Source organism: Streptopelia decaocto (genome assembly GCF_964273445.1).
Source record: "Streptopelia decaocto genome assembly, chromosome: 10".
In the NCBI taxonomy this organism is placed as follows: Eukaryota; Metazoa; Chordata; class Aves; order Columbiformes; family Columbidae; genus Streptopelia; species Streptopelia decaocto.
Genome location: NC_138665.1, coordinates 13630499 through 13652986, shown reverse-complemented (window position 1 = coordinate 13652986; position 22488 = coordinate 13630499). Strand labels below are relative to the sequence as shown.

General features: G+C 43.3%; 2 long non-coding RNA genes across 2 annotated transcripts; one reads left to right on the top strand and one right to left on the bottom strand.

Annotated features, from left to right (window-relative positions):
* Positions 1-861: 861 nt before the first annotated feature.
* On the bottom strand, positions 862-21612 carry LOC309444038. Its single transcript, XR_014184909.1, has 3 exons — positions 21488-21612; positions 21083-21387; positions 862-2404 (listed from the first exon to the last, which is right to left on the bottom strand). It is a non-coding gene; the product is annotated as an uncharacterized lncRNA (long non-coding RNA).
* Positions 7081-13541, top strand: LOC309444039. Its single transcript, XR_014184910.1, has 2 exons — positions 7081-7183; positions 11920-13541. It is a non-coding gene; the product is annotated as an uncharacterized lncRNA (long non-coding RNA).
* Positions 21613-22488: the final 876 nt, after the last annotated feature.

Genomic DNA, 22488 nt, shown 5'->3' with positions numbered 1-22488 from the left:
GGGTGAGCTGGAGCAGCACAAGGCAGCTGACGGCCTGACCTGCGGCTCCGGAGTTCCCTTGTGCTGAAGAATCACTGTGGGTTTTAACCTATTCCCAGGACAAAAAATGAGTTGTTTTTCATACCGTTGCTATTCTTAAATTGCTCATTCTGTTTCTTTGGGGGAGAATCTTAAGGGAGTAGCATTTTAGTAACAGCTCAAATCAATAGTAGGATTCTTTAGCAGAATAACGGAAATCTTAGATTAGGGTAGGGCAGTTTGCATACAGACAAATTCTTCCCAAAGGTTTACAGTCTTACTCTGATGTTCTGGTTGGACATCAAAAATAACTTGATGCCACAGCAATAAGTGCAGTACAAATGTCTGGAGAAGTTTATAGCCAAAGATTTTGGGATTATCTGATCTTTTTTTTTCCAAAGTTCACTCTGCCTACTAGAATTGTTGTTACTTCTTAATTTAAACTCCAGCTGGTAATTACTTTGTCTTTGCATTGGTGTCTGGCTCTGCTGGTTGCTAGTTTGTCACTCTTCCTTTTTGTAGCCGGCATCTTTGTTGCTTCCCTCTGCTCCTGATGAAAATCGATAAAGCTGAAGCTTTTCTAGTGGTGTGGTCCTCACGTCAGGGGAGAAAATATCCCACTGCTGGTATGTAACATACTTTTGATAAACGTAATCATAATTCAGCTTGTGCATACTTGGAAATATATAAGCAGTTTTAACCTAGTAAAAGGTATGTGTGTGGTGTGTGTGGTGAAGGAGTAATGCACGCCCCAGTTCCTCCTGGCTTGCACCTTACGTGGTGGTTTAGATCTGGAGGAGGAGTCAAGCTCTCCTATATTGCACTTTATGCTTTCCATGCCCTGTGAAAGTGTTCTTTACTTGCACAGCATATATAGCTTATCAGGTATCTTTTTAATTTTAGTTTAAATGTGAATGAAAATTCTTTGTGTACAGATGTGTTCAGGAAAAAAATAATTCTTAAAATGCAGAGTTATGTAGGCTTCACTTAATGATAAAGGTTTTGGACCCATGAGTATTGCAGGACCAATTCAGCTTGGGAATGTGATCACAGTTTTGAGAACAAGCGAGGGAATTAGGATGACTTTACTGACTGGCGCCAGTTCACGTGTTCTTGTTGCCAGACTGTTACACATCATGCAGGGAACTTCTTTTCTCAGTGTGTTGGACCTGCTGATTACTTATTCTGGGGAAAACATGGTGGGATTTGCTCCACAATTTATCTTAGTAAAGCGACATGGCTAGTTTTTGTCAGGAATTCCAGCGTGGGTGTTACATAGGAGTTTATTTACTGACCAGGTGATTTGCAGAAGATGCAAGTCCAGATAAGCTGGGAGTGGTGCCACAGCAGGAGCCCTGTGTGGTCAGCATTCCAGAAGGGACGATATGGAATGGGGATTGCCTCCTCCTCTGTATTATTTTGGATCTTGAGTGCAGGTTTATTCTCCCCATCTTGGGGTGTGTTTGTGGCTGCTGTTTGGGTTTTTCACTTCTTATTCATGAAACAAGTGATGCCTCTGAATCTGTAGTGGGAGTGAAAGGTTCAGTTGGTTCTCTCTGAAGCAGCTGCGTGCCGTCAGGCCATCCACATGGTCATTAAAGAGTTTTCTGTTTGGGGCTCTGTTTCCTAAGCATTTAAAGGAATTAGGTTTGGGATGTGAAAAGATCTTAGATGAAAATGTCTTTGGGACTGGAAATATGCAAAGCTAGTAAATTTTCAGAGTAAAATTATAATTCTAGGCAGAAAACCCACATTTTTTAGAATCTGGCATGGTTCAGAGGTTCACTTGGACACTGAGCTTCTACAGACTGTCTGGAGTGAGACATATTTATATATATATAAAGAATAATAATTTGTAGTTGGCTTGGGTGAACCAGAGCTCAGTTGTTATACCCGCCTGCACTCTTGGCTGGCCTGTCTCTGTGTTCTCCCTTAGACAGCAGCATTCTGCGTTGGCTGGGGTCTGTTTTCTCTGGGCGAGTGTAAAAGCACCTCTCCTGTCTGCCATGTTGCCTCCTCATTGAGCTTGAAAATAAATCTGAGCTTTGATTCTTCTATCTAAGGTACATTGTGGCTCTGGTCTGCTAAAGATCATGTGGAGCTGGGGCATGAGGACTACAGCTTTGCAATCTCATTACCCACTGGCCCCTTGCTGCCCTGCAGGCAAATGTTCCAAACGCAGCTAAAACTCTGTGTGCAGGAGAAAAATCTCTTCAGGCTGACCTAAAATTCTACTTACCTTGGCACGTAAGACCACCAGAATCTCCTCGTCCTCTTTTCACGAGGGGTGTATACCAGAGCTGCTGAGTCCTCTGGAAGGGGTAAATACAAGGGGTATGCAATACTTCTTGTTGGCCATTGCTTCTGCCCTTTATTTCTTCGGTGCCTGTATGGAAATTGCAGGAGAGGGGGTCAGGGTCTGGTCACACTTTCCAGATCCCAGCAAGAGAGCAAACTTGTTCGCTCCCATCTATCTGCACAACACTGTGGGGAAAAAAGACCTGTAAGGACGCTTCAGATTTTAAACATTAATTCACAGAACAATAGCAATTAATGAAGGAAAAAATTAAAATTCATCCATTTTAACATGTGTTCCCCGTATTCAGGATTGTTCCAAAATGCTTGGCTTCTGTTAAATTAATAACTTTGCCTTTAGCTGCCATGTTCAACATCACTGTAAAAAATTTGCTTGATTTCTTTTCCATTTGTTTTTCATTGCTTGTAACCTTTTCTTAGAAGTGTGGAAGTAATTTTCCTTCCATGTTTTAAGCACCAAAATAAACACACCACTGATCACCTGAGTCCCCTCCCCATATTTGTTACCAAGTTCCTGCCAGTGTATCTTGCCATATTTTTACGCAAACCTTTGACAGTTGTCAAGAAACATAATTACAAAGTGCTATAACTCCTGCTAATGGGTGCAGGTTCTTGTGCTGCATCATTAGGTGTGGCAAGGAGGGGCCATCCCTTTTCTTAACAGTAGAATACATATGAAAAAATAATTTGCTTTGAAGAACAGGCCTGCCCTGGATCATTTAAATGCAGATTATTTTGGCCTGTGCTTGTTAACTTCAATTTTTAATATTTTACTTTTTAAATACATTTTTGCAAATAGTGCCTATATAGCATTTTTTTTAATATAGAACATGTATTCCTTGCTAATGGGTGGGTAGAGCTTGTGGGGTTTACTCAGCCTCTGCCTGCCAGGCTGCCCACAAAGGCTGGTTGAGAGCGATGCTCTCCCAGCTTCAAAGGAACAGCCTTGTGTAACTAAAGAAAACCTGCACCAGGGACAGGAGAACTGAGCTTGGATGCCAAATCAAAGCAGTTTCTGAATTGCAGTTAAGAAAGGTCAAGCTGAGGGAGAGTTACTGTCCCTTAGGCGTGTTTTGTCGGGAGTTTAGGGTATTAACAATGAAAGGATTGTTGCTTTAAATAAAGACCGTTAAGTAAATCCCCCAGTCTGTCCCCAAAACAGAGACAGATTGCTTCTGTTGATATGCAACACTTAACATTTGGCTGTGTGTATATATGGGATGTCTCAAGTGCTCATATGTAACAAACGCATCACTTCTCTGCTGTAACCACATGAATGATGCCTTAGTTCCCATGAGTCACTGTGTGTTCTTCATAATCAATCCTGAATAATGTTTTTAAATTATATAGAATATTAGGGGATATCCTTCCTTGTTTTAAAGCATTTCTAAAGCAATTTTCTGTATGTAACTGTTACAGCATTATTGTGTTTACTTGAATCTGGCAAAGATAACATGACATCTCAGGTTTTGGTTCATCATTCAGGATTTTTGGCATTGCTGCTGCTGCTTTTTGCTGTAGAGATTTAAGGGGGAATGTTTCTTCCTGTGGCAAGAAAAAACATAGAAAAGGAAACATCAGATGCCAACAGGATTATAACATGTGCTGTCAGCACCTCTGCAATTTGGGACAATTTTAAGATTTACAATCCTGTCAGATTTTTCATGTTTAATAACCCAGGAGGTTTCCATTTGGCCTGCAGTGACACAGTGCTGGGAAAGGAAAAAAAAATCAAACATCTTTGCATTATCCCCTGTCTGTAACTTTTGTCGTATGCCAAGGAATAACAGAGCACTTGCGTCTACACTGTGACAGCAAGTGTGGAAACGCCACTGCTCTGCCCCAGCCCGTGGTGCTGGGGACTGAAGGTCTCTGGTGGGAAGGTGAGTTTGTGAAGGTTGCTGGGTGCTGGCTGTGCCCGTCTGAGCAGGACGAGCGAGGCGTATGGCGTGGCTGCTGTGCAGAGTGGAGCCTTGAAAATGTCTTCATCTGATAGCGTGGAAGAAGAATTCTTTATTTTTTTTTTTTTTAAATCCATAATTATTTGAATCTTGGCTCTCCAAAGCACAGGGCAAGCCTGAGCTGCAATCATTGCATATAGAGTTCACTGTAAGAGGTTGTCTAGACGAGACCACTCAGTTTTAGCACTTGTCAGACACTGATTTTGGAGAGAGGCCTGGGGGTGTGTTTTCCCTCCAGTTTCTGCTTAGTCTTTAAATATTTCTCACTATTTTTTTCCTCTTATTCTAGGCAGGTTGAGGCACGTGGAGGCTAAAAGGTAGGAATGTGACTGTGACCTCCTTGTGTCAGGAAGCGTATGTCCTGTACTTTGTGAGGCCGATGGGAAAAAAGCCCTGTTTGTTCTCCTCCTTTCTTCCTCCCCAAAGAAAACCCATCCTATTTGTAAACATACATCTGCACTAGACCAGGCATTAGATGTGGGAGTTTTAAAAGATGTTTCACATTATACATCTCACTCTTCATTTTTGCTGTCTATTCTAAATGAAGATGAATTTTTTAGGCTTCTGTTAACACCATGTGGCATGAGAAATCATGCCAGTCAATAAACAGCTGCATCTTACAGCTTAAGGTTACTCCATAAAATGCACTCCTTAAGGAATACATTTCATTTTCCTCTTCCATGTTTACACACTGATAAATATGGACTTTCTGGAATTTATAGATAACTCACTAGAGATGACGTGTGCCATATGGTCACTGGGACAAATTCCAGCTTCATTAACAGTCCACTGGCTGAAGGAAAATAGTGACTATTTTGAGCAGTATAAGATCAGCTTATCAATTAGCAAACAAGTTAAAAATTACGGGAGTTTCCTTTTACAGAAGCCCCTTCTCTGAGTCTTCTCCTCCTCCCCATGCCCCATACAGAGCTGACTATGTAGTATCAAACCATTAAACCCTGTGTTCACCTTCCTGCTCGGCCGTTTGAAATGGCTTAAAATTAAGCAGAGAAATGCTTAATGTGTAAGATGCAAATATGTAAGCTAATAGGCAAAAGACACCCCTATCTTACTAAATGTTACTGGCATAGTGTTCCCAGAGTGTGGAGGGAGGGACCTGCTGGAAGAATCCTTGAATGTTGCTACTGGTGGCCATAAGCTGTGCCCTGAGAGTAGGAGCATCACAAATCTCTAGCGGTATATGAGCACCCAACAGCAGCTCTTCAGCTTCACAGGAACATGTGCTGCTGTTGGGGAGAGCAAGAGGAGTCTCGGGGGGCACCCTTGGCCTGGGCTGTCCATGAGCCGAGCTCAGGGAATTGAGTCTTGGTAGGAGGGTGTGATCCATCTTCATTTTACTAATTCTCTTGTTCGCTAAAGGAAGACCTTTCTCTTTCAAGTTCCTTTTCTAAGCCACCTGGAAAGTCTACATTCCCATGAAATGAGAGCAAATGATTTATCAGACTTTTCTGATGCTTGTTATGATCTAAGGTTTAAAGTATTTGTTTTCTCTGACTGTTTATTGATATTTTATTTATTTTCTCAAAAGCCCGGACATCTTGTGGTCTGCCTGAAGGCAGATGATGCATCAGGTTCAGAGCTTTTTGATGTCAACATCAAAGACAACACTGTCAAGCAGCTGTGTTGACCAGACATGGAAGGCATAGGAGAACCTCATGAGGAAGCACCGGTTGTTTGATGAAAACAGTTCTTGGATTGCTGCAGGTAAGTGGGCTCATTGAAGAAGCAACAGATTGAAAGTCTGGTGTGGTACAGGTTAAATGTCTAACGCAGTACAGACTGCCTCTCCTGGCTCAGAACCATCCCTGCTCAAGCGTGGGAGGTGTCTGCAACCTGGCTGGGTTGTCACACTGAAACAGCACTGCTGTGTGCACGGTGAGAGGGCTTCCCCGGCTTCCAGAGGAGCAACTGCTTAAAATAATGTGGTGGCATCTCAGCCAGCTGCACTCTGAGCCAAGAGATGCTCGTCCCTGTTAGTTAATGCCTCTGCCACAATGCTGCACGTCGCTACTGTCTGGTGTGAACCGTCAGCCCCTGAACCTCCCAGTGCCACTCTCACAGAAGGTGGTGTGCCCTTTGCTCAGTTGTCAGTGCCTACTTGCTAGCTGAAGACTTTATCCATATGATTTGACAATCTTCAGTAACATAACTCAACTAGCAAGTAAAGCAGCCTGACCAGGCCTGTGACCTCCTCGTCTGCTCTCAGGGGCATTACACTGAGGTATGAATATCAAATAGCTCTGTGTGCCCTTCAGAAATAGACAGTAATGTTTTGGAAGGGCCCAGTCAAAAGAATGCAAAAAGTGGCTTCTTCTCTGGATGTATTACTTGGTGTTTTTCAAGCAGCCAAAGCATAAGATGTCAAGACCCTCTAGCAAGGGAGACCTCAGGTATCCAAGTTCTGAATTTACTACTGCTAGAGATACTAATTTGGGCTTGTTAGGAAATTTCTTTGCTTGCTTGGAAAACACACGGATGACTTCACATCTGAGAACTCTGAATATTGGAGGGGAGTGTTTCCCCACAGGCACCTCTGCTCCTGCAGATCAGAGCAGTCATGACACTCGGCAGTGCCTGTCGCATGGGCTCCTGTTACCATAGCACTGTGGAGGTGGCATCAAGGAGAAGGTCACCGGTGCACAAGCTGAGCTGCAATAATTATTTTAGTAACTCTGCTAACGACAGTGGAACTGAGCTGAAAATGTTCCTGTCTGAAAGAGCTGAGCCACAGAAAGCCACCTACTTTTCTCTGCAATTCAACAGAAACTGGGTCTGCTCCTAAATGCAGTCAGTTTTGAAACCTAACCTTGCCTGGAATTGCAGGGGTTAATGCCCATCTCTACTTTCAGATGAAAACTTCAAGGCTGGTAGGTACCTTGAAGCGTGCAAAGTAGCTCACAGCCCTGTTGCGTGTCTTCTGCTGTGCTGTCTATGCTGTATTTAGGCTGTCTTGTCTTGCTAATCACATCACATCTGTCAGCTGTCTGTGGCCAGAAACAAACTGTAAACAAGCTGTCAAGGTGGAGTGGGGTGAATTTTTTTAAATGGCAAAAAAATCAAACCGCCTTGAACGGCTGAATAAAAAACCTGAGTGGCTGAATGATCTTTCTTCAATTTTTAGTGCTTGTTCCACCATAGATTATGATTTATCCATCAACATTTGGTTGTAAAAACATGCACTACAGTGGCAAATATATGGCAGTTTTGGCTCCGCTGCTTCTCATTTTCTGTGGGAAGCGCTATACCAATTCTCAACAAGCCCCCACTTTTGCTTTCTATCATTAAGACACTGGAAGGCGGTGCAGTAGTTTAGTGGCGACTTGTTTTTGGAAACTGTACAGCCCCACCAGCCATTTTTCCAGCAACATGTGCCGTAAAGGGAATGAGAGGACGTAGCTGTCGGTATGATGCATGGTCTGAGCACAATGAGGTGTATGGTCTTATTTATATATAGACAAGATTATTGCTAGCTTTTGCATGTACTAGTTTGTTTGCTGTGGGTTTTCTTTTCCCTGTTATATTCTCACAAGAAAATTACTGATCGCTTTGACTAATTTTACTACTCAGAAAGGTGTAAAGCCATCACTTAGCTTCTTTGATGTATTTTCCATGTATATTAGTCTGTGCTGTTGTATTAGATGACTAACCATGATTTGCTAATGAGAATTACTGTATTCCCAGAGACAAACCAAGAGTATTTTTAGCAAGAGGATAGACTAACGAGACCACCAAGAGAATACATGGCCGCATTTAATTTTGCTATTTAATATGCAGACATTTTGCAAAGGATTAGACACTATAAAACCAGTGCTCTTTCCAAGTAGGATAAATATCACTTTAAATTATATTTAATTGTCCATTCTAGACGTTTATATCATTTACTGTGTCTAATCATGTTATTAGTGACTTACATCAGGGAAAGCCTACTGTGACCTTACAATACACAAGCAGTCTCTCTCCATCCTTGTCTCAGGGCCGTCTGTTGTTCAGGAATAAAGGCTTGGTATGAAGGAAAATAAACTTTAGCTGCAGCAATAGTGGGAGAAAAAAAAAGAAGAGCCTATTTGTACCCTTGAGGCTCTTGAGCTGATGGTCTTGGGATACCTGGATGGGTCTGATGGCCTGGGGCCCCTCAAGCTCTGTATCAAACCTACCTTAGAGAAGGTCCCGAAGTTGCCATTGTAGAAAGGAACCAGTTTTGAGGCTGGGAGGTCTCTGGGAGAGATCAGAAATGGGGATTAAAATATTTTCTTTAAAAAAATTAAACCCAGAGGTTTCACAATAACTGCAAAGTGGGTTAATTCCCAACTGGAGTTGCCTCTTACTAAGTGTCTGATGGCGTGAGAGCTGACACGCAGAGCTCCCGCCGAACTGCACTAAATGAACTCCTAATGGCTTTTCTCCTCCAGCAGGATTAAAGCTGCTTTCCCCAAATTAAAGCTGCCTTTTCTGTGTAATGAGTGCAGCAGCAAAACTCACTCGCACGTAAGCAAACTGATCAGATGACTCATCACCCTGGTTCATGGAAATGATCCTTGAGGGCTGGTTGCAAATACTAAGTGATGATATGTGCAGCCACCCGAAGGAAAAGGACCACTTGAGTCCTGGAGCATGTTGCCCAGAGTGCCAAAGGGTGAGAGCTCAGGCTCCCAGCTGGTCCCTGGGGAGGAAAAGCTTTGCCCTCTGAGTGCCCATCCTGGCTGAAAGATGCTGCAATTAAAGCTGACTCCTGGGGAAGGTAGATATTCCAACTCTCATCACTCATCTGGGTGCATAACACCTATGAGTGAGCAAGGGAGGTGCTGATGCCCAACACATCACTGCCTCTGGCTCTGTAATTGGGCTCCGAGACAGCAGCAGCTGCCCAGCAAACCTTTGCAGTATGCAAGTGAAGGGGCCTGAGCCTGCACCCTCTTGATGAGGACATCTCCAGCAGTGGCACCATGTCACTGGGCTTGCATGTGCAGTGAGATCCCTTTGCATGGTGAGCCCTGTGTGCATGTTCTTGATGGCAGCAGGGACTGTGAACCTCTGCAGGAGCAGAAAACCCTCTTCCCTGTGAGCAGGGTAAGAACCCAGCTTAGTACCTGGTTCTCTGCAGAGATTTTTAGCCACTCAAGATGGGATACATGTCTCTGTGGTCTTTGGACCCTGGTGCTCATCGTCCCCTGTGTTACAGCTGCCCTCCCTTCCTGCTGCGGAAAGCTTCCCTTCTCCTTCTCTGGGCAGAGGCTTACAGGAACCCCAGGGGCTGTTTCCCTGCACTGGGGCAGCTGACCTGGCTGCATGGCTGAGCAGAGGTACAGAAGAGTGAGCCTGGCTTGGTAGGAAGGAAAATGCAGAATATGCTAGAGGTCTTAAAAAGTGAAGGAAAAAAAGAGTGCAGTTACAGGAGTAGGGAGCATGCAAGGAGAGGATATGATGTGCAGGAAAAAATATGCTTTTGTATCCCTGGCTTATCCAGCATTGTAACCTCTCTGCCCTTGGAAGCTCTCCCTCTGGTGCAGCACCAGATCATGTTTCAGAGGGTCTCAGTGGCCTGGGAATTCTGATCTGTGTGTGCGTGATGCTCGGGATTGCAACTGCTGCGCTCAGCAGGCACACCGGGCACACCCTGGGCAGGCTGCATCTTCCCAGTGGTGGAACTGGGTTACCTCTGGTCTCTGCACTTGCCATGGCTGTGAATCTCAAAACCCAGGTTCTAATGAGATTGTCAGACAGAACAAAAAGTGTTATTAAAGAAAATTAATAAATGTAAAAATCCATGTAAAAAAAAAAAACCCACCCTAGTTCTCATTACTCATATGCAGTATGACACCCCAGAACTGTAATTTCCAACTTCACTTTCTCTGGCTGACCACAGATATGGATTCATTCAAATAGCATGAAAGGAATTAAGTGTTAATTTAACAAAAAAAAAAAAAAAAAACCCAAAACCAACCAACCAAACAAAAAGCTACTGAAGAATTAGATTAGATTCTTAAATTAAATAGAAACCTGTAAAAAGGTCCCCAGCCTGTCTCATTGATAAGTCTCTGCAGTAATAAAACAAAGTGGTATCAAGTGTATGGCAAAGTGCTGAGGCATTACCCCTAAACAGCAGGACAAAAGTGAACTAGTAAGTAATGTCATTTATTTTGGAAGAAACTCGAAAATTCCAGTTTGCCTTCTTGCTTGTGCTGCAGCTGATATCACTCAGAGCAGCTGGACTTGGAGCAGCTGAAACTGGTGGCAGGAGTAGGTGGGTTCAGGGCATGGCCTGGGCTGAACATCGTCTGCAAGGGCTAGTTTTAGCAGCAAGGTAGCGAGGCTTGCATATCTAATTTTAAATAGGTTTTTAAAAGCCCTTTGTCTAATGGAGCACCTGATCGTGCTCCATAATTAAAGATTGTGGTCCAGCCAGCTCTGCCCGTGCAGGGGGAGCCGAGCCCGTGCGCTGCTGCTTGCTCCTCTCTTATCATCCTGGCTTGGCAGAGGACGCCTCAGAGACCTGTCACAACTGAGATAAGGACAGAAGCAAATTAAGATTTAGCAATTTCTTCTGGGACTTTCCTAGGCAAAAAGAGGTTTTTTAATCGGTTTTCAATTCTGCAGCAGCCAAAGGTCTTTAATTAGGTTTTACATCATTCTCTGGTATTGCTCTCCTTTTCTATGCTTAGCCTACTGTGATTTGAGCTTCTTTAAAGAGAGAAAAATTTACTGTTTGTCTCTGTTTTAAAACATTAAGGTGCTGAAGGATTTCATGTAGATGTTAAATAACAAATGAACTGATGAAATTTAGCCCTGTTAAAGACAGTGTTTTAGTCTAATACTGCTATTTTTAGCTGTTATATTTAACAGCTATATTTAGATTGATAAAAATAGTACTAAAGACATACTAACTTTATATTTAATTATTTTTTTGTTTCTCTTCCACTATTTTGCCTGTAAACTGGCTTTAAAGTTTTCAGCTGAAACTCTTCATTTCCTTTTTTACTCACTTTCCTAATTTTAAAAATAGCCTCACAAATATCCTGCCTTGCAGAGCTCTGCTGCAGCATCGACAGTTTAGAGTTAATATTGGCAAACAAACAAAAAAAAAGTGTGTATGTAAGTGTCCTTAATCAATTGGGTTTTTAATGGAGCTCCTGCTCTGCAGGGCGATAGCTGGGACCGGTGGGTTCTGCCTTCAGTCCAGGCACCAAAGCCCCTTCCCTGTGCCTGGGGCAGTGCAGCCTCCAGGAGGTGAGCCCTGACCAACACCTTCCCAAGTCGGTAAAAACGGTCCTTCTGTCTAGGACTGGATCAAAAATGCATCAGTACTCCACTAAGAGTCCATGTGGTGGATTATTACTGAAGTCCAGACAATAGATTTGTTAAAAACCAACCAAACATGTGAGGAACCACACTGTCATTCATCCTGCCTGGCTGAATACAAACTAACTTTTGGGACTAAATTATCTTCTGGGTATTTCCATTGATTTAACTGGAATTACTAAGAGTGAATGCTGCTCTGCTATAGTGCATGTTGTCAGGAAAGAAACTTTACAGTAGTTAGGGAGATTTGTCTCTGTATACTGATTTACTCTATTAACCAAAATGTTTTTATGCCCTAAATCTGCAGTGGTTTTGGAAGTTGCTCTCTCCCCTGTGTTCACATCTGCAAGTGGATGATGCGTTGAAGTGTTTCAGCAACAAAGCTGTTTTCAGTCATGGTACAATCAGAAAAGGCGGTTGGACATGTGGGTGATGCTGATGTGTAGGAGCTACTTAGGACAAGCACCAGCTGATCCCGGCACGTTGTGCCCTGCTCGAGGAGCATCGCTTGTCTTCAGCCAGAAGATGCAGCACCAACCTGGGGGTGAAGCCACAGCTGCCAGCACCTCTCCACCACCATCCACGGACACCACTGATGCAGTTTTCCTCCCAGTGACTGGCAGTGCCATTTTGGTAGCATTTGCGGTCACCACAGGTTGCACAAAACGCTGGGTAGGTTCAGACATGGGTCCCCTGTACTGCACCCATGTCCCCTGCATCTGTTCCTCTCCCAGCAGTGCAAAGCAGGAGGTTAATCCTGATGACAATAAGGGCTTATGTTAATAAAAAAATTATAATATAAGGGCTTTATCCCCAAGAGGGAAAAACCCCAAATGTATGGTCAAATCACATTAGTTCCACTATTTCAAATTATTATTCTGTTTGCATGGGAAAGATTGCTGGTTTTGCTCGTAATTCCTATAAAGAAAGGCTTTTTCATGTGCACCTGGGTGCTGCCGGCTATGAAGGGAGATGCTGCTACCACTGGCTTGTGGAATGTGACAGACCTTGTGCTTTAACACTAATTGATCATTAGTTAGATAATAAGCAGCTGTTTGTTAGTCAACAGCTGTGACTGTACAGTTTGTTCCACCCTCTCTCAAGGGTCTTGTTCTCCATGCTCTCTGCTGGATTTTCTTGAAGTAGAGCCCCAGTTCTGAGCAGCTGCCTGGGGTGCTGAACACCCCTGGGCAGCTGGAAGAAGTTCTCCAAATTTCTACCCTGTTTGACTCCTGTCACTTGTCCCAAGGAGGACATCAGCTCCCGTCAGGGCTCTCATGGGAGGCTTTGGTGCTCCTCAACGCTTTGTGAATGGCTTTGTTGCTGCCTCCACAATTTGCCTGTGTTTCAGCCCCTTGCAAATGCTTAGTGGCTGCAGGGAGGATGAGCATTAATATGGTTAAAACCACGTATTTGGCAAGGGAAAGGCTCTGGCAGACCCTGATCAAGACATTTATACCATATTGTATGTACAGTGTATTGTATGTACACCATGTTGTACATACACTGTAGTGCAGCCTTGGGAAGGGCTAATTGGTGACAAAAGCGTCTGCTGTACTGGTTGTCTTCCTTGGGACTTTTCCCTCTAAAACAAGAAGGGATCAGTCTGCTGGGTAGATTTCCTTGGACAAAATTAGCAAACTGAAGGTGCGGAGAAGTCTGGGAGTTTTGCTTCTATCCTGGGAAGCGTTTCTAGAGAAGCAGGTGCTCAGAAAAATCTGCTGCTCCATGCTGACTCCACAGCTGATCCAAAATAGCAGTAATTTCTCCATAGATATTTATAAAAGCTTTTTATGCTTAAAAATCCTGTGGAAATACTTCTATTAATTTCTTTTTATGCACTATCTTGTATTTTTTTTCCTTTTTAGCCTCCTTTGAAAATTGTGGTATTTTCGGTTTAAAAATGCAATATAAAAGACTGAAAAATGCCACCTGCTTTTTGTTTTTTTGTTTGTTTGCTTTTGTTTTATTCCCTCCTGTGAAAATTATGGTTTCTGATGAGCAGACATCCTCTGCCAGACATGTTCTTCAATGAGAGGGGCTGGGCGGCTCTACTGTCCATAGAAGAGCCCAGGGCTGCCTCAGTGCACAGCCCCAGCATGCTGCCGCTTGGGATCCTGCTCAGGTCCATCAGCTGCCTTGCAGCTGCAGAAGGACTGGGATGGTTTTAGATGCAAAAACCTCATTAGCCCTCAGCCAAGCACTGATCCTGCCCTGGGATAAATGCAGCAGTGCAGTGAGCAGGGTGCCTGTCCGTTCTCCCCTGCATCACATGTGCTGCATCTGGGTCTCAGTGAGCTCCTGCCTGAGCTTGGGTCCTCCAGCTTGGGGCTCATGGGGGTACAGAGATGCTATTACTTTAATAATAAGCTGCTGTTTCTCTCAGCGGATGCCATCAGGCAAATGGAGTGTGAAAGCACAATGACTCTGGTTTAAATGGGTGAGCATTAAAATTAATGCAGTTTGTTGATGTAATTGGTAGACCATTAGGATGAGTGTGCTAAGCTTGCCTCACCATGATGCTGTGGGCCAGAGTCTGCCCCTGCTGAGCTGGGGTAGGAGCAGCAGCCTCAGCCCCGGGTGCAGGTCCTGACAGCTCGCTGTGTTGCTGCTTCTGCTCGCCCCTGTGCCCTGATGGTCCTGGATGAGCTGAGGAAATCCTGCAAACTTCCAAGGGTTTGGTGACTGCAGGCAAGTCACCACGAGGCCTCCTGACTTGATGTGGGAGTTGCTGTCCCCGCTGTGTGGACTAAACCCTTTGCACCAGCTGAGCCTTTCCTGGTACTCCCTACAGGGCAGAAGCTTTGCAGTCAAAGGCAGCTGACATTATAAAGCCCCTTTTTCCTCCACCACTTGATTATTTAGAAGTGAAGATTTTCTGGGAGGCAAATGGGAGCATCTCATGCTCTGAGTCCTGCACATCTTGCACAGAGGAGCTCAAATGCCGTCTGAGCCCCCAGGCTCAGTGCAGCAGAGAAGAGCCAGCGATACACCAGCCTGTGCGGGGCTGGTTAGCGCAGCATCAGTGTGGGTAGTCAATGACAAGTCACATGCACTGAAGACACTTCAGCAGTGATACTGATGGGTCTTCAAGAGAGGTGATTCTGGTGGAGTGGCTTTCGATTTGTTCCTGGCCCATATGTCGATCCTCTGCAGCATGGTGGTAGGAATTGCTTCATTATAAACTATTTTCACAGCAGCAGACCTCGAAATTTTCTGAATTAGAAGCAAATTGCACCATTGATTGCTTTTTTTTTTTGTTTTTTTTTTTTTTGGTTTTTTTTTTTCCTCCAGATCTTGGTTCTTCAGGAGGTGAAATATGTTTCTTATTGTTTCCCTTCCCAGGGGCCTGGGGCAGCAATTCCCAGCCCAATGCAGAGCTAAGGCAAGCTGTGTCTCTTTGCAGCACACTTTGCTCTTTAGCTGGATTAGTCCATCTGAAATCACCACCTTTTCTCTGACTCTTAGGCTGAACATTTCAAGGTTTAAAATTAAGGAAAAGCCTGGTCATACAGTTCAGTTTTACACAGGTTTGGTGCAACATCTACTTCTGTAAGACAGCTATTGCCTTGAACGTGAGCCTGACATGTTCCTTGAACATCACAACTACTTCGTGTACCAGGATCCTTAATGGCCACCATGAACAGAATTGTCATCACTGATAAAGTCCTTGCTCTGAGAAGTCTCGTTTCAGCATAGGCTGCTGGTAAACCCGACTTAAACTGTCATGCTCTGGATAGATGAGGACAAGCTTGCTTCCCCAGTCCAACACAGTAGTTTTCTTATAAGGAATGATGTGCTGTTGGTCTGGCATGACTACCCATGGATGAGAACACACAGCATTTTATTCCGTTTTCCACTTGTTTTTATCCTGTTGTCTTACAGCTAATTATCATGTTCTGACAGAACAACAGAAATGCTGTCCCCCTAATTAGATTTATTACAAATGTCCAGCCTCCCAAGTATTGACAATTAGCAAGTGTTCTTCAGATGGAGATAATTGTCCAATATGGGAACATCGATAAAGCAATAGGGTGATTAACGGAATACCAAAAATACATGGATAAATCTGAAGCTGTCTGATCTGGGCCTTCTCAAGGTAAGCAAACAAATAATGAGATTAGTCAGAGGACAGATTCATCACCATTGTGAGAGCAAATTGGTTTTTATAGCATCGTGTGATTAAAAAGATTCTTGCAGGTTGATCTGGCTGGAGGCCAATGAGATATGATTGAAGGTATTTGGGAGACTGCAGTTTTCTCACCGTAGCCTGCAAAAATTACTTTGAACAAGAAGGCTGGTCAATACCTGTGTATGACTCTTGTTGATATTGCCCATAATTTGTCTAATCTCTTATGTACATATTTTCAAAGGTGTTTTCTTATTCTCTGCGCTGTAATGGAGGAACAGCAGAAAAAAATATGCAGTTTCTGCTATCAGCTATAGTTCTCGCTGTTGTCTCTGCCTTGTTTTGTTCCTTGCCAAATGCTAGGAAGTGGGTTGCTATTGTCTTAGGCTTCTGTTTGGAAGTATTGGTTCCATAACTAATTATGTATGAAATCAGACTGCTTTTTTAAACACTTTGAAGTTTTTACAAGCATGACATAGAGTAAGAATAGTACGGAAATAGATCAATATTTCCCCTTACTTTGAAGTTACTAAACCCACATCTAATTACAAAGTGATTAAGACTGAGTCACCACAATTGTCTGTCTTCTGAACATAGTTTTCAAGCAGTATTAATACTCTTAAATATATAACATGGAATAAATAGAGCAGTAGCTGCAAGGTTAGACTCTCTGTGCAGTGTGAATTTTATGCTGAGCTCCCAAGTTGCCTTTCAGTGAGCAACAGAATTACATAAATATCAAAGCCAGAAAAAGACAGAAAAAGACCTACCTGCTCAAAAAGCCAAAATCAATGATGGAAGACCTTGCTTAGTTGTCCGTTTCTACAACTTTTCCTAGTCTTTTTAAAATAATCATTTATTTATAAGTTGTAGAATTAATGCCTGAGCTGCTTTAAAATGAGGACCTGGGAATGCTCCAAGGTTAACAATCATATTTTTATTTTCATAGTGCTCTATTTCAGTTATTAAAAGCTATTGCACCTGGTGATAACAGTTACTCAGAACAACAGATAATTGAATAGGTTTAATGGAGCCTTGATTTTACATACTTGCTTTGAATGACAATGTGCAGAGTTAAATGATGGATGAGAAAGATTAAATGGAATAGAACTCTAATCTGTTCTACATAATATAGGAGACATTAATATAATTCTAAAATACCTGTAGTTAAAGGCTATGAATGTCATAGTCAAGGAGAACATGGATGCTGCTTGTATGCATTATGTTCAGGGTCTGGGTGCAGTTTTACATAGAGCAGGAGACCCTGAGCAAACTGAATTTGAGCGTTGAAAGCCCAAACACATCCTTAGGAAAACACACACTTGTTCTGGCTCAGGGGTAGTGGCAGCTCATGCAGGTATGGGTTAATCTGGGGTTAACACTTACATCTTGTTGGGTCCATCTGGACTTTTGCTCTGCCCTCCAGTCCAGGAGGCACTCGGTATTAACAGCATTTGTGCCCCTTCCGATGGCCAGTTTTGGAGGATGGGTGAGATTTCTGCAGAAATCCTCAAATTGTCTTTTTAAAGCTCTTCAGGTGTGAAGAGAACAGCTGGACAAGGTGCTCTTACAGCACTGCCAAGGCTCACAGTATCATTTTGGAAATGACTGAACATTAGTGAACCTGGCAGTGCTTCAAAATTATTTTAAAGAAATGCACAAAGGTCATTTGGGGATTTACAAATCTAACAAATGATGATTAAGGCACCCTGCATGTGTACAAGCCCAGTCGAGGGAAGAAACCTGCTGACCACTGCTCTCCTCCAACAAAGCTGTCTGCAGTGTTGCCTGAAATGATGTACTCATCCTGTGTTACTCTCATCTCAGGGAAGTACTTTCCTTCTTCCATCTCTGCCAAGAGATACTATAGAGAAACAGACAATCTCTACATATCAAATTTATTTTTTCTAGTGCTGGACAGTGAGCCAGTGCTTAGTAGGTACAAAAAAAAGCAATTAGCAGAGTAACATGGGGTTAGAAAGTGGTTCCTGTTATCTAGCAATCCAGAAGAAAATAGTACAAAATAATATGATTAGTTGAGAAGGTCACAAGTCTGCCCTGATCTGATTATGCACTGTTAAAAACTACAAAGGCACTGAGAAATTGGGTGCAGTCACCTGGCAACATTAATCAACAGAAAACCCCAAATAAACATGCAGTTAGGAGTGAAGACAGAAATGCTGGGGATGAAGGGCTTTAAAATGGGCGTGATGTTGCAAAGCAACATGCTCATTGTGATCTGTGCAGGGAGAGGCCATGGATTTTTGCATTTGGAGCTGTGTTTTTGCTGAGAACATGGAGATGCTGCTTGCAGGAACCCTATGCCTTCATCCTGACCCCACAGATTCTCCATGCATCGCTCTGCAGGAACATCGCAAGCTCGGTGCAAGCTGGGGATACTACTGAAGTTGTGTCTTTTCCAGCATTCTCAGTTTGTATAAGTTTGATTTTAAACAGAAACGGAAAGATATCCTACATGTTCATCCTCCTGAGGCAACTTTTCTCCAAGGCAAAACAGAGACATCAATGCTCGTACAAAGTTAGGCTTGTTTTGGTTGTGGTTTATATATATATATATATATATATAAAATTTATTTTTTCAGACCATAGAATCGTAGAACAGTTTGGGTTGGAAGGGACCTTCAACAGTCACCTCACCCAACCCCCTTGCCACGAGCAGGGACATCTTCACCAGCTCAGGTTGCTCAGAGCCCCGTCCAGCCTGGCCTGGGATGTCTCCAAGGATGGGGCATCCACCACCTCTCTGGGCAACCTGGGCCAGTGTTTCACCACTCTCATTGTAAAAAATTTCTTCCTCATGTCTAACCTGAATCTCCCCTCTTTTAGTTTGAAACAATTATCCCTTGCCCGTTTGCAACAGGCCCTGCTAAAAACTCTGTCCTCGTCTTTCTTACAGGCCCCTTTTAAGTACTGAAAGATCAGCTTATTAAGGAGTCGGTTCAGAGCCATATTGCTTCTGCACTTAGTCATCTGGATTGAGAAAAGGACAGTTTTCAGCCATCAGATTAGAATGATAAACAAGTCTCATCAGACATTCTTCAGGGTCATGGGTTAATAAGACTGTAGATCTAAGGGTAATTTCTCTGAAAGCCACAATGAAGTCATAGTCTTCAGCACAAAATGTCAGCTTTATTGTTCAAACGTTATTTATCTGAGAAGAGCAGTTATAGGTAATTTGTGAATTGTGCAAAAACATGAACTCATGCATAATAATCCTAATGGAGCTTGTTTACATCTTCTTCTTGTGCATAATTAGTAAAACATATGATCCAAGTTGTTCTCCTCATTTAGAGCCCTGTTTTGGCTGGTTGACATAGCGGAGTTGGTGTTGCCAAGAGCTATACTGGGTAATGTTTTCTGATAGATTTAGTGTGTGATATCTGTACGCAGCAGTAGGGCCTGTAAATTTCTGACAAAAAGATCAAGGCTATCATAAACAGTAATGTCTGCTGGAAACAAAAGCTGTGATTCCAACACTGGTGTTTCCTCCCTGCCATGCACAAGTGAGTGTCATCAGCTGCATCCCATATAAAAGCCTGACATGGAGTGACTGAGTATATCACAGACTTCAGATTGTGCCTTCTAATTAGATATTCAGAGTGAATAATTTTAGTTCAATTAGGTGTTTCTGGCTGGACAGCCAATAGCATAAGGTATGTCTACAGTAAATATTATTAAACCCTTTCATGTCCTTGGTTACAGACACTCACGTACTGGAAATGTTTGCTTTTTTTTTTCCCATACTTTGGCGTTATTTTACAGCATCCAGCTAAACGAAAAGCATCAGTAGATGTTATTTAACGTATTTCTACACATTTTATAGAAAAGCCAGCATTTTTTTTATAGTAGTGCAACAAAGATACTAAGTCTGAGGCTGATAAAATGTTTGTTGTCAATTAAGATTCAGTGAGCTTTACCTTTTTTTCCTGTTTTCAAGTCAATTCTGACTCATACAGATGTAATAAGTTTTTTGGAAATTGTTTAGGTAGCCTGCTCCAACAGAAAACTTACTTGCAGATAGATCTTAACAAGTTGCCTTTCCCCTATTCACTCTGTATCACATTGTGATGTGCAATTTGCTTGCTAATTATGTTGTTTGTTCCCTTCTTGGGTTTATGAAGCACTTTTAACAGCATAAACCAGTAGGATTGAATAACCCAGGTGAATGGGCTCTCCCAGAAAGCCCCAGTGAGCAACCTGCCCTCTCCACAGCCATTCCTGATGTAGGTGCCCACCTCCTCCTCAGCCTCCTCCTGCTCTCCCATCCCCCCTGCTGCCACTTTTCCCTTCCCTTCCCTTCCCTTCCCTTCCCTTCCCTTCCCTTCCCTTCCCTTCCCTTCCCTTCCCTTCCCTTCCCTTCCCTTCCCTTCCCTTCCCTTCCCTTCCCTTCCCTTCCCTTCCCTTCCCTTCCCTTCCCTTCCCTTCCCTTCCCTTCCCTTCCCTTCCCTTCCCTTCCCTTCCCTTCCCTTCCCTTCCCTTCCCTTCCCTTCCCACTTGGGCAAGAGCTGGGGGCTTTCCTACCCAAGCACCTGGTACAGAGCCCCTGCCTCTCATCAGGAATTTCTGCTCCATTTTGACTTGCTGAAGGTTGATTTTTCTGGTAAGTTCCCCAGCCCCTGGTGTAAAGGTTAGGAGTGAGAAGTTTTGGGTAATAGATATATGGCTGTTGTTGATAGTGCTGCTGGAAGGGGAAAATGTGGTGGCAAGAGCCTACACAGGCAAGATGAGGAGAGAGTGCAGCTGAAAGGAGGAAGAAGATCAAACTCCACAGCAACAGGGCCACCTTCATCAAATCCAGGTGCTCAGCCAAGCCAGCTGTAGCTGCTCCCCCTTCCTGGAGCCAGAGAGCAGAGTTCCCTGGGGCAGAGCTGAGCCAGGGAAGTGGAAACACTGGGTTGTACATGCTCCATCTCCAGCTCAGCCACTTCCTCATTACCTTCTCCGGTAACTTCTTTAATTTTAGCTGCTTTTTAGGATATACTGTGGCAGCCTCTGGGTGAGAACACCCTCCTTCTGAAGGGAAGGCAATCGTGCTTCTTTCTGACACCCGTTTGTGTTTTCACCCCGCTCCAGGATCTCTCTCCCTTGACTTTGATGCCACCATCTTCAAATAATGACAGCTCATTAGCACAGCAGAGCCAGGATTTAATTTCCCCAAATCAAAAGCCTTTTATAGCTCTGCAGTGTGTATGATCTGTCCAGAAGGTGTATCTGCCTGGGCCAGAGAGAAGAAGGTATGCCTTACACAGCAGTGTCCTACCTGTATAGGCAGAGAAATTACTTATCATGTCTTTCCTATAAATTAGTTTCTTGCAAGTACCTAGTAAGCTCAGCACAGACTCTTTCTGAGAGTCTCATCTGAAGCCCTTCATTTTTGGAGCTTTCTGGTCCCACTGCGTCTTAGTGGTGCTGTGCTGGACTATCTGCAGCACAGAGTGCTCCCATCCTGCAGCTCCAGGTACTGCTTGCGGCAGGTATCTTAAGCCCCTAGATGGGCTCCGTAGCATACCACACAGGCCTGGAGGATTGGGTCTGATCTTATCCTTATGGTTTATGAATACAGCTCCTTCTAAATGTGTGGATCATGAACCAGCCCTGCAGCATGTCCTGCATGAGCCTGGGAATCTGGGGGAGAAAAAGAATATAAAAGCATGTAATTAAAACTGGCCTACCCCATACATACATGAAGCATTTCTTGGAGTGCGGGTTTTCTGCATGCACTCACCATAGCGTTGGAGACATTCTGGGATGAGCCTGGTCACTGGTCATGGGGATGTAAAACGCCCAGTCTCAAAGTGCCTTTCTTCTGCCAGTCCCTGTGAATCAGTTTCAAAATCGTTATAGAAAAGTGATTGGGGACTTATTAGCAGGCAAAGTGACATATCTTCCTGATTTCTGTCCTGGAAACAGCTGAGCAGTTGAGATTTCTAAAATAACTGCAGTGGGATGTGGCTGTCCTCTGTGGAGGCGATGGGCAAGGAGCAACCAACTGGAAAACGGGTTCCCTCAATATCAGCAGACAGACCCCCCTCTTTTTCTTTTCAACATTGATGTAGGAGGCAGTAAATGATGAGAGTGCTATTGATTTTTCAATTACAGCTTTTGCCTTTCAACTTCTGCCATTTGCTAGGGGTGAAGGTACCTTGAAGGCATCTTTATTTTAAATCCTACTTCATAATCAGTAAAATATTAAAAAAGGACAAGATAACCTTGTCAGACAAATTTGATATTGGTTTTCTGATTGTTTTCTTTATAATAAGTTTTTAAGCTTGGTTGATTTAGGTAAAAGGATTATAGGAGAGACTCTACCACCTTGTGAATCTTTCCTACATTGAAAGTAACTACATGAAGAATTTATTATCAGCAACAGCATAATTTATAGTCAGTGCTGGACTGGTGTAGAATAAGCTGATTTCAATACAGCTAAAAGCAAGGTGAAGTACAAGGCCAAAAAAAAGTAGGCTGTGTTAGAAAGACAGTGAAGTTTTTGCTTTAACAGAGTGTTTCAATGAGAATTTATTGTTTACAGTTGCCAGATACTTGAGCGTTTGCAATGGCCCTGGGTCTCTAACTTGGGGGTTGGTAGCTGGTATCAGCTTGGTTAGAGCCAAAAAAACTGAGCTGATCTCTGTCATCCATGCTGCAGAAGAGAGAGGTGTCAATGGAGACTTAATTTGTCTTGTACAATTTGCTGCTCTCAGTTGTCTTGCTGCTCCAGGTATGACC